The following is a 9,337-nucleotide window of genomic DNA, read 5'->3' on the forward strand; positions in this document are numbered from 1 at the left end:
GGAGGCTTATATTAATTATAAACTTTTTGGTCTGTTATGTAGGCTTATTACTAATAAACTCTTACAACTTAAATTAACCCATAATTCTTATCTGTGTTTAGCCACATCGAACTCTTACTGACTTATGGTTCTACCAACAAATTAGTGCGTCTCTCATCAGAAAGATATATTCCTCATTAGAAAAACTTGTTTTGGCAGTAGATGATGATTAAGACAAAAACTCATGAATGGTAAAGGCACAGAGAGCAAGCCACTGCCAAGTGCTCAGTCCTAAATGGGGCATCTATATCACACCCTTTCATTCTAAGGTTTAGGGATCATTGTAGTGGAGAAGGTAGTAAGATTGGAAGAGCCAGGGGTGGCATATATCAAGAAAACAATGCTTTTCAGACACAATAGGGCAGTTGCACATATGAATTCACATTCATTGAGACCACGTGCACAAGACTGTATGCTCAAGTCATGCAGAATCTCAGCATGGAGAAAGGAGGTGGACAAGAAATCTCTCCCCTAACTGTGGAAGTGTTGGCAATTGATAGTTGCTGGAGCAATCAGTTTTATCAAAGGGGGTGACCCCTGGTGACTTGTCCATCCACCAATGAAGGCCACATACACAAGAATATATAAGCAACATCACCTCTACTTGACAGGTTTAAAACTAAAAAGGAGTACATGATGTTGGGTTTGTAGGTAAAGGACTCTGGAACTGTAAGGATCGTGGGGATATGATAAATATGACTGTCGTGGTTTGAATGAGAAATGCCCCCCCATACTGTCAGTCATTTGAATAATTGTTTCCAAGCTGGTACCATTATTCAGGGTGGCTTAGCTTGCACTTCTTGGAGGAAATGTATCATAGGGTGCAGGCATTGAGTCTCATATGGGACCACTTCAGGTGTCATGCAAGCTTCAGAGGGAGGCAAGGAACCAATAGTCTCATTTGGCAGAAACTCATGAGCTATGACAATGAGCTAGCATGGCAAGATTACCATAAGGGGACAATAACAGCATTTGTATCTTGGCAGTAGCTAACAACTGTCTAATTGAACTTAACATCTTCTCAATAGTATGGCAATCAATCCTGGTACAGTTAACCATCCAGAATTACTGATATCATGGTTTTCAGATAACCTAGTAAAACAAAGTAAAGCAGAAGAGCAGGCATCAGATTGGCAGAGCGGAAACATCCTGGGCCTCTTCCACAGAGGTTCACAGAGCAAAAACATCTTCCCTGGAAGCACTTTGTTTGAAGACAGCAAGAGAACTCCTATGGTTGGGTTTAATGACAACTGACCACAAGTTAAAGCCACCTGAGTAGGGGAGCATCACCTGAAGAACTGTCCTCATTGACCTTGCAGACAGTGCCCTCAAATAGAGCTCAGATACAAAGGCTATGTCAGAGGAGTTTGTTCTTGCCTGTTGCCCCTGGGTTGATTTACCCTGCTGCTGTTGTTGCTATTTCCATTGCTGATAGTAGACCCAGCTTTTCCAAGTGTTCATTGTGAAATAGGAATCAGCAGCTCTCCAGAAACTCCCAGTCTTCTAGTTACAGACTGGGACTACTGAAGCACTCGGTATTGTAGACTGAGTAACTGTAGGTCATTGCCCCTGCCCAAGAGAGACAGTTATTATGGGACTGTGCCAACTGCAAGGATTGAGTACTCACACACACACACACACACACACACACACACACACACACACACACTCATCTTCTTGGCTCTGTTCCTCTAGATAACCTGACTAAAACAGGCCAGCAAGATAACTCAGATGGGGAAACATGTGCTTCCCAGCCTGATGACCTGAGTTTGATCCCTGGTGTCGACAAGAAAGAAAGAGAGAACTTATTCCCAAAAGTTGTTCACTGACTTCCACATATGTGCTGTGGTACACACACACACACACACACACACACACACACACACACACACACACACACCATGTATATACAAATACAGATAACCAAAATAAATATAAAAGAATAAGAGAAGTCATGTGGCAGCATTCACTTGTCTCTTGACTACCATGTGCCCAGCTACCCCAAACTCTTGTCATGCGAGGGACTGTATCATCAAACTATCAGTTAGAATAACCCCTCCTTCCTTGTGCTGCTTTGGTCAGGTATTTGCCACAGCGATGGGAAGAGAAGGGGCACCTAGAAGTGTGGCTGTTACTGAAATAAGCCTGATCACCTACTTCCATAAGCTTTTGGTTCTAGCTTCTGAGAGGTACCTGAATCATTTGCAGCTATGAGTTCCAAAACTCTGGGATGTAGTAACTCAAAATTAGTGACCCCTTTGGATAAGATCTTGGATGACATGAATGTTGAGAGAATCAAAGAGTAGAGATCCAGATCATGAAGTTTCAGAGTTGAGCAAGTACTTCTTGGGAACTGTAGTGAAGTCCTTTTTACGTCATATTCTGGTAATTTATCTGGCTATATTCTGTCTACATCCTGAGAACTTAGGGATGCTGAATGCAAGAGCAATGGGCTAATTTGATTGGTGGAAAACAACATTCATGCTATGCCCACTGCTTGTTTCTTTCATGAAAGTCTACAGTGACAGGGGCACATTTGAAAGACATGAAATTTTGTGAGGACAGAGTCTTACAGTTTTAGACAAAAAAAGAGCAGAAGACTTGCCCCATTCAAAAATCTGTCTCCATGCACTGGGACAATGGAAAAGTACCTGAGAACAAGTTAAGTGGAGCCTAAGTAGGGAGTATTACTTAAAGGATCTCCTACTAAAATACAGACCTAAAACAAAACTTTTAGAAATTATCATTACTTTTAGCAAAATGGCAGGATTATAAAGTCAATTTAGAGCTTCCTTTGACAGCCCATACACTTAAATTGGCATGATACAGAGAAGATTAGCATGACTCCTGTGCAAACGCTACTCACAAAATCAGTAGCTTTTCTACACAAACACACACACACCACACACACACCACACACACACACACACACACACACACACAGAGAGAGAAAGAGAGAGAGAGAGAGAGAGAGAGAGAGAGAGAGAGAGAGAGGGAGGGAGGGAGGGAGGGAGGGAGAACCCATTTTAAGAAGGAGATCATGGATGAAAGCACTTTGATTTATAGAAGTTTCAAAGTTCATCTAGGAACAAGACCTCCATGAAGAAACCTTTAGTTTCTGGAGCAGCACCTCTCAACTTTCAGGTTGAGACCCCTTTGGAGGATGGAAAAACTCTTTAACAGTGGTCGCATATCTGATATTTATACTATGACTCATAACAGTAGCAACATTAGAGTTATGAAGTAGCAGTGGAAATAAGGTTATGGCTGGGGTCATCACAATATCAATATTAAGGGGTTGCAGCATTTGGAAGTTTGAGAACCAGTGCTCTAGGCAATGGAAAGACTTCTTGATTACGAAGTGGACTACATCTGGAATCAAAGAAGACATAGCTATGGCACATTACTGTGAAGAATTTTCTTTTTTCTTTTCTCTCATTTCTATTACTTTTTGAGATGGAATGGGTCTCTTTGTGTACCACTTTGTACCCCTTTCTAGCCTGGAGCTCACTAAGTAGATCAAGCTGCCCTTGAACTGCCTGCTTTTGCCTCTCAAACACTGATGTTAAAGGTGTGTGCCACCCCATCTTGATGAGAGATTTTTCTTAATCAGCTTAAGGAATAATTGCCCTAAATCTGGACCACACTTTCTGGGGGCAGCCAACATAAAAGGATACAAAAGAAGAAAAGCTCACCTTGCTTTTATTGCCTCTTGCCCACACTCTCACAGTCAAGTCTGTCTACCTTGGGACTATAGCTGGTATTAGGTTCAGCTTCTTCAGAATTCCAACATAGATTAAAGACCAACAGCTCTTCAGCAATCCTCCAGTATTCCACATTGAGACTGCTGAGACATGCAGCTTTATGCACAGAACAACTAATGAATTTTCAGCCTATATGTCATGAGAGTCATAGATGGAGTAGAAGGACCATATGTATATGCATAAAATACATGCATAACTTCTTGAAAACTAACTACACAGCACTCGAGGAGCACCTACATGCATAACTTCTTGAAAATCTAACAACACCATACTCATTGATATATATATATATATATATATATATATATATCAGTAAGTTTTGTTCCTTGACTAACCCTGACTAACATATTCTCTCATCAAGAAAAATTTATAGATCCAATGTTTTCTTATTCAAAATCCCAATAACAGAGGCTGGAGAAATTGCTCAGCAGTTAAGAATGCTGGCTGCTCTTCCAGAGAATCCCGGTTTGAGTATCTGCACCCACACAGTGGCTTACAGCCAATTTCATAGACACCAGGCATGCATTTGGTACACAGAGATGCTTGCAGGCAAAGCACCCAAACACATAAAGTAAAAATAATAGATCTTTAAAATAATGAAAACAGAATTCCCATGGGATCTCTCACAGAAACTGTTATTAAAAAATCCTAAAATTCATATGGAAGCAAAAAGGACTCTGGATAATCAAAGAAATTCTGAGCAAGAAAAAACAGTGCTGGAGAGATTACCATACAAGATCTCAAGCTATGTTACAGAGTTATGGTAATAAAAACAGCATGGGTCTGGCAACAAACACACTTGTATGTCAGTGGAACAAAACAGAAAACCTAAATCTGAATCTACAAAACTATAGCCATCTGATTTTCTTTTTACAAAATGCCAAAAACTAAAGAAGTAAAGAAAGCCAGCATTAAAAAATAGTGCTGGAAAAACTGGATGTGCACATGGAGAAGAATGAAATTTTATCCAGGACTGTAGCAAATGAATTAAAGACCTCAATGTGAAACCTGAAATCTCTGGAAGGAAACATAGGTAGAACCTACAGGATATAGGTGTAGGAAAGGGATTTCTAAATGGACCTCAATTTTCTTAACGAACTAAGGGCAACAATTAACAAATGTGACCTCATAAAATTAAAATTCTTCTGTTTTGCAAAGGAAGCAATTAAATGAATGAAAAGGAATCAGAGGGTTGGTGAGGGTATTTGTGAGCTATTCAGCTAATAGAGGATTATATCCAGAATATTTAAAAAAATAAAGTCAGGAAACCAAATCCCAGACGTCAAAAATGGGCTAAGAAACCAAACAGAGATTTCAGAAGAAATAAAAATGGCTAAGAAATATCTCAGAAAATATTCAGCATCCTTATCAATAAGGGAAATGCAAATTAAAACTACTTTGAGATTTCATTTTACCCTACTCAGAATCACTAAGATCAGACAAACAACTGACTAATGCTGAAGAGGATGTGGGGAAAGTGAACCCTCATTCAACTGTTGGAAGGACTGCAAACTGGTGTGGCTACTATGGAAGTCAGTGTGGAGAATACTTAAAATCTAAACATAGTTCCAAAATATGACCTATATATGCCATTCCTTAGCACATGGAATCTGTTCATCTATAAAGAAAGTGGACTCATGAAATATTCAAGTAAATTGATGGGGCTAAAAAAATTATCCTGAGTGAAGTATCCCAGAATGAATGCCTTGCATCCTCTCATATTTGTGGATTTTAGATTTGAATCTTTAAACATGAGTGTATACCCTTGAGTAGCCACATGGTACTAATTTTGCAGGCTTGGAAGATGTAATATTGTGGGGGTCATGATGTCTTGAACCACTATTCCAGAGTTTCCAGGATCAGGCAATACCTGGTAGGGCTGCAGCTGTTGCAAGGAGGCTCTATGATACCATGTTTTGCAGCAGTGAAGACTAAGTTTCAGTGTGGATCCCATGATGCTAAAGATACTAGAACAATGTTGAGGAAATCCGCATACATGGAGTAGAACTGGCTCAAGAGAGAAAATATATGTGCTGCTAGCAGCAGAACTTGAAAGGCAGAGTAGCCAAACCCCTTGCAGCAAGTACAATCACGGTAAGCTCAGACGCTGGGTGTGGAGTTGCAGGATCTGGAGTTTACTCTCTTGCATTTAGGTTGTGCTGTGACCCAAACTTTCACTGCTAGCCCTATGTTCCTCCCACTTGGAAGAGGAATGTTTGTTCTGTGACATTGTGTGTAGGAAGCATGGCTCTTGTTTCAGTTGATCAGATTTACAGTTAGTAGATTGGTTGAAAAAAATAAGACTTTCCCTTTATACATCTGAACAGTGTTGGAATTTCTAAATACTTTATGGATCTTTGAAATTGAAATGAATGTATTTTTCAATATAAGATGGACATACATGGATACACTATAGACTTAATGGCTTAAAAGTGATGTATTTAGATTCCTAGTTGACAGGAGCTTGAGTTGTAACATTAATTTTGATTATCATCTTCATAGGATTAGGAATTACTATGGAAATAAATCTCTAGTTATATCAGTTAAAGAGATTCTCAATTCTGTTAATTGTGGTGGGGAAAACCTACCCTAAATGTGACATCACTATTCCTAGACTGGATGCAATATGACCTTGTCTCAAGTTTCCTTCTGCCACCATGATTTCTCCACCATGATGGTCTGGGCCAAAGTCAACCTTTACTCTATTAAGCTGCTTTTTTTTTGCCAGGGGTGGGGAGGTGATAGGTAGGGGGGCTGGTGTCAGGTAGATATCACAGCTACAAGCAAAGTAAAAAACACAGCACTAGTTTAAAGGACACACAGCAGTCTTTAATTAGTTGCTAGAGTTTTGGAAAATAGAGGAGCCAAGCTTAAATAGCATACAATTAATAGAGACTCACTGAGGAGAAATTTCAAAGAAAATTCCACATTTTCTGCTACTAATGGTTTAATATCTACCTAGTCAGAAGGACGACATCAAAACCCACCGCTACTCTATAAAAGCAAACAAACCCATCACCTTATTTATCAGAACTGAATGGCCTCACAATATTCCTATGTATCTTCAAGTAGTGTAAGGAAAGATGTGCTTGCTGGAAACACATCTTCAGCAGCACAAGGAAATAGAAATTATGGCCTGTAATCCTACTGCATCATGACTCTTAAAAACCAAGAATGATTATAATAAAAAGGGGAAGACATTCAAAAGGTTTGGATATTAATAAATGACAGCTGTCTTTGAGATCGAGTCTGGCTGTAATTACATACTTGTGAATCAGCTAAAGTTGAGAGTGTGAATAATATCAGACATGCACATGAGCTCATCTGTAGGAGATGAAGGAATACATGTTCAGTGAGTGTTTGACATGCCAGGTATTAAATGCTGTGGGTAAATAGTTCCTAACCAACTGAAAGAAATGGCCACCATCCAGAAATTTTCATTGTTTAACATAGCAAAGCTACAGTAAAGACTCATGCAAGATACTACAGAAGATAAATGCACAGCTTTGCTGGGACGATGGTGTTAACCGTTTCCTGTGGGATTGAAACATTCCATCCTTCAGGAAAACTCTTTAAATCAGAAGGTAAACAACTCAAAATAGCTTCAGGAAGTTCCTGAAACTGATGAGATTCTCTAGACCCCTCCCTGCCAGAGAAATCAAGAGAAGCTACAGAAAGTTAATATCAGATAAGCCAAGGGGCAATGAAGACTCTGAGACAGGACCAGTGACCTGGAAAAAAAAAGAGAAACTAGAAGAGCTGCCTGGAAGAGGTTCAGATCAGAGTCACTTGGAAAGGATACTCTCCAACTTGCTGAACCGCCTGTGGACTGTGCAGTGTACTCCAAGCTTCCAGCTTTCGTGAGCTGCCATCTGTGCTAGGGTACATTTTGGTGATTCAGCTGTCATTAAGTCACATACACATAACATTATTAATACCTGAGCAGGGACATGATAGAACTAAAGATAAATTGGGAAGGAGTGAGTGCATATACTGGTTATGGGTAGCAAGGCATGAAACTGAGGCTGAGAAGTTTGAAGGGGGAGCATCCAAGGAGGAAATTCTGATAGAGTTGTCCTTTCCTGTATGGTGTATGCTAATCTGTCTTTGTGCTATGACAGTGGTTGCATGTTTCTTTCTATAGGTAGTGAGATGTGCAAGTAAGGGGGGAGAATCAGGATTATGAGTGTCTGTGGGAGGAATCCCAGGATAACAGTATTTGTCTCTGTGTCTCTGTGGTGTGGAGGGGCATGCTTGCTTGTTAAGTGGGGCCCACCATGTGACTCTGGAGATGCCCTGAAAAAAGTTCAGGGTTTAGAGTAAATTTTGAACTCTTTGAGATTACTGCACTAGATTGTCTGCAAGCATAGGCTGTGGTTACCTGGACACAGTTATTTGAAGTTAGAAATGCATCTGGGGATGAGATGATGTGTAAAGAAGCAATTTCATTAAGAAAGGGGGCTTATGATAACATTGGTAAATGTTGCAGCTTGACTGTAAAGGTATCCTGGCAGTCAGGAGCCAAGGAACACCACAAAGTCCATGTAAGTGTAGCAGCTGACACCTCTGCTCCAGGCATCAGTTTCCCCAGTGAATGTGTTATATCTCTGGTTAGTTCCCCTGGTGTGTAACAACCGTGCTCCACTAGGGGAAGGTTTCCAGACAGAAGTGTGCCTTGCCCTGCCCTACTCTGCCCTGCCCTGCCTTGCCCTGCCCCGGGGAGGGGGGGGGAGTGTTACTTCCCTGATAGGTCATTACCCAAACCTCATTCAAGAGATTTATTGGGAGGGAAGAATCCAGGAGGGCAGCTAATACAGTGCTTATATAGGATTCCTTGTGTCAGGGGCCTTTCCAGAATGATTTGGGATTAATGGGGTTTTATGCTCAGAGACTTGTGGGGTTTAGTCCTCAGGGGCCTCAGGAATTGGTGGAATTCCATGCTCAGGGACTGGTGGGATTTCAATCCCTGTTCCCAAGTCAGGGTCAGGGTGTTTTTCCTTTGCCCTCTTCACCATACAGCTTCGATGTTAGCTTTAGATGTGGCAAGCAAATTCCATAAACAAGATGCTGAGATGAAGGTGTTGGCTTGACACTTTGTATGGCTCAGTGGTCAGAAGGAAAATAGAGTACAAGTTATAGCTATGTCCCAAATCGCTTCTTGGGATCCAAGAAGTTACAACCCTCAGAAAGACTCAGAGAACAAGGAGGAGGAAAATGTGTTAAAGGTGATAGAAGATGCCCTTCAAGTCAGATCTTTAGTAGAAAAGCAGGGAGAACCTGTGACCCAGTGTGCAGGTAGGACCTTTACAATTGTATCTTATAAGAAACTAGGTTAATCAGCTAATACTCAGAACTTGACCTGCCAGGATTAGGGAAGACATTCAAACAAGAATTGAAAGAGCCTGTCACATCATGACTTGTGAAACTGTGGGACATGAGAACAGACAATGTCTGTCTAACTGCTGTGGAGGCAGGAAAAAACCGAAGTAAAGTATCTACCCATCCCTTCTTAAGGCAAAAACTGCATAACCTGA

At 40.7% G+C, this 9,337-nt stretch overlaps 1 pseudogene; it reads left to right on the forward strand.

Annotated features, from left to right (window-relative positions):
- Positions 1-2,824: 2,824 nt before the first annotated feature.
- Positions 2,825-2,924, forward strand: LOC121140578 (annotated as a pseudogene).
- The last annotated feature ends 6,413 nt before the right edge of the window (positions 2,925-9,337 follow it).

The sequence above is a fragment of the Mesocricetus auratus genome, unplaced genomic scaffold (assembly GCF_017639785.1).
Source record: "Mesocricetus auratus isolate SY011 unplaced genomic scaffold, BCM_Maur_2.0 Super-Scaffold_100004, whole genome shotgun sequence".
In the NCBI taxonomy this organism is placed as follows: Eukaryota; Metazoa; Chordata; class Mammalia; order Rodentia; family Cricetidae; genus Mesocricetus; species Mesocricetus auratus.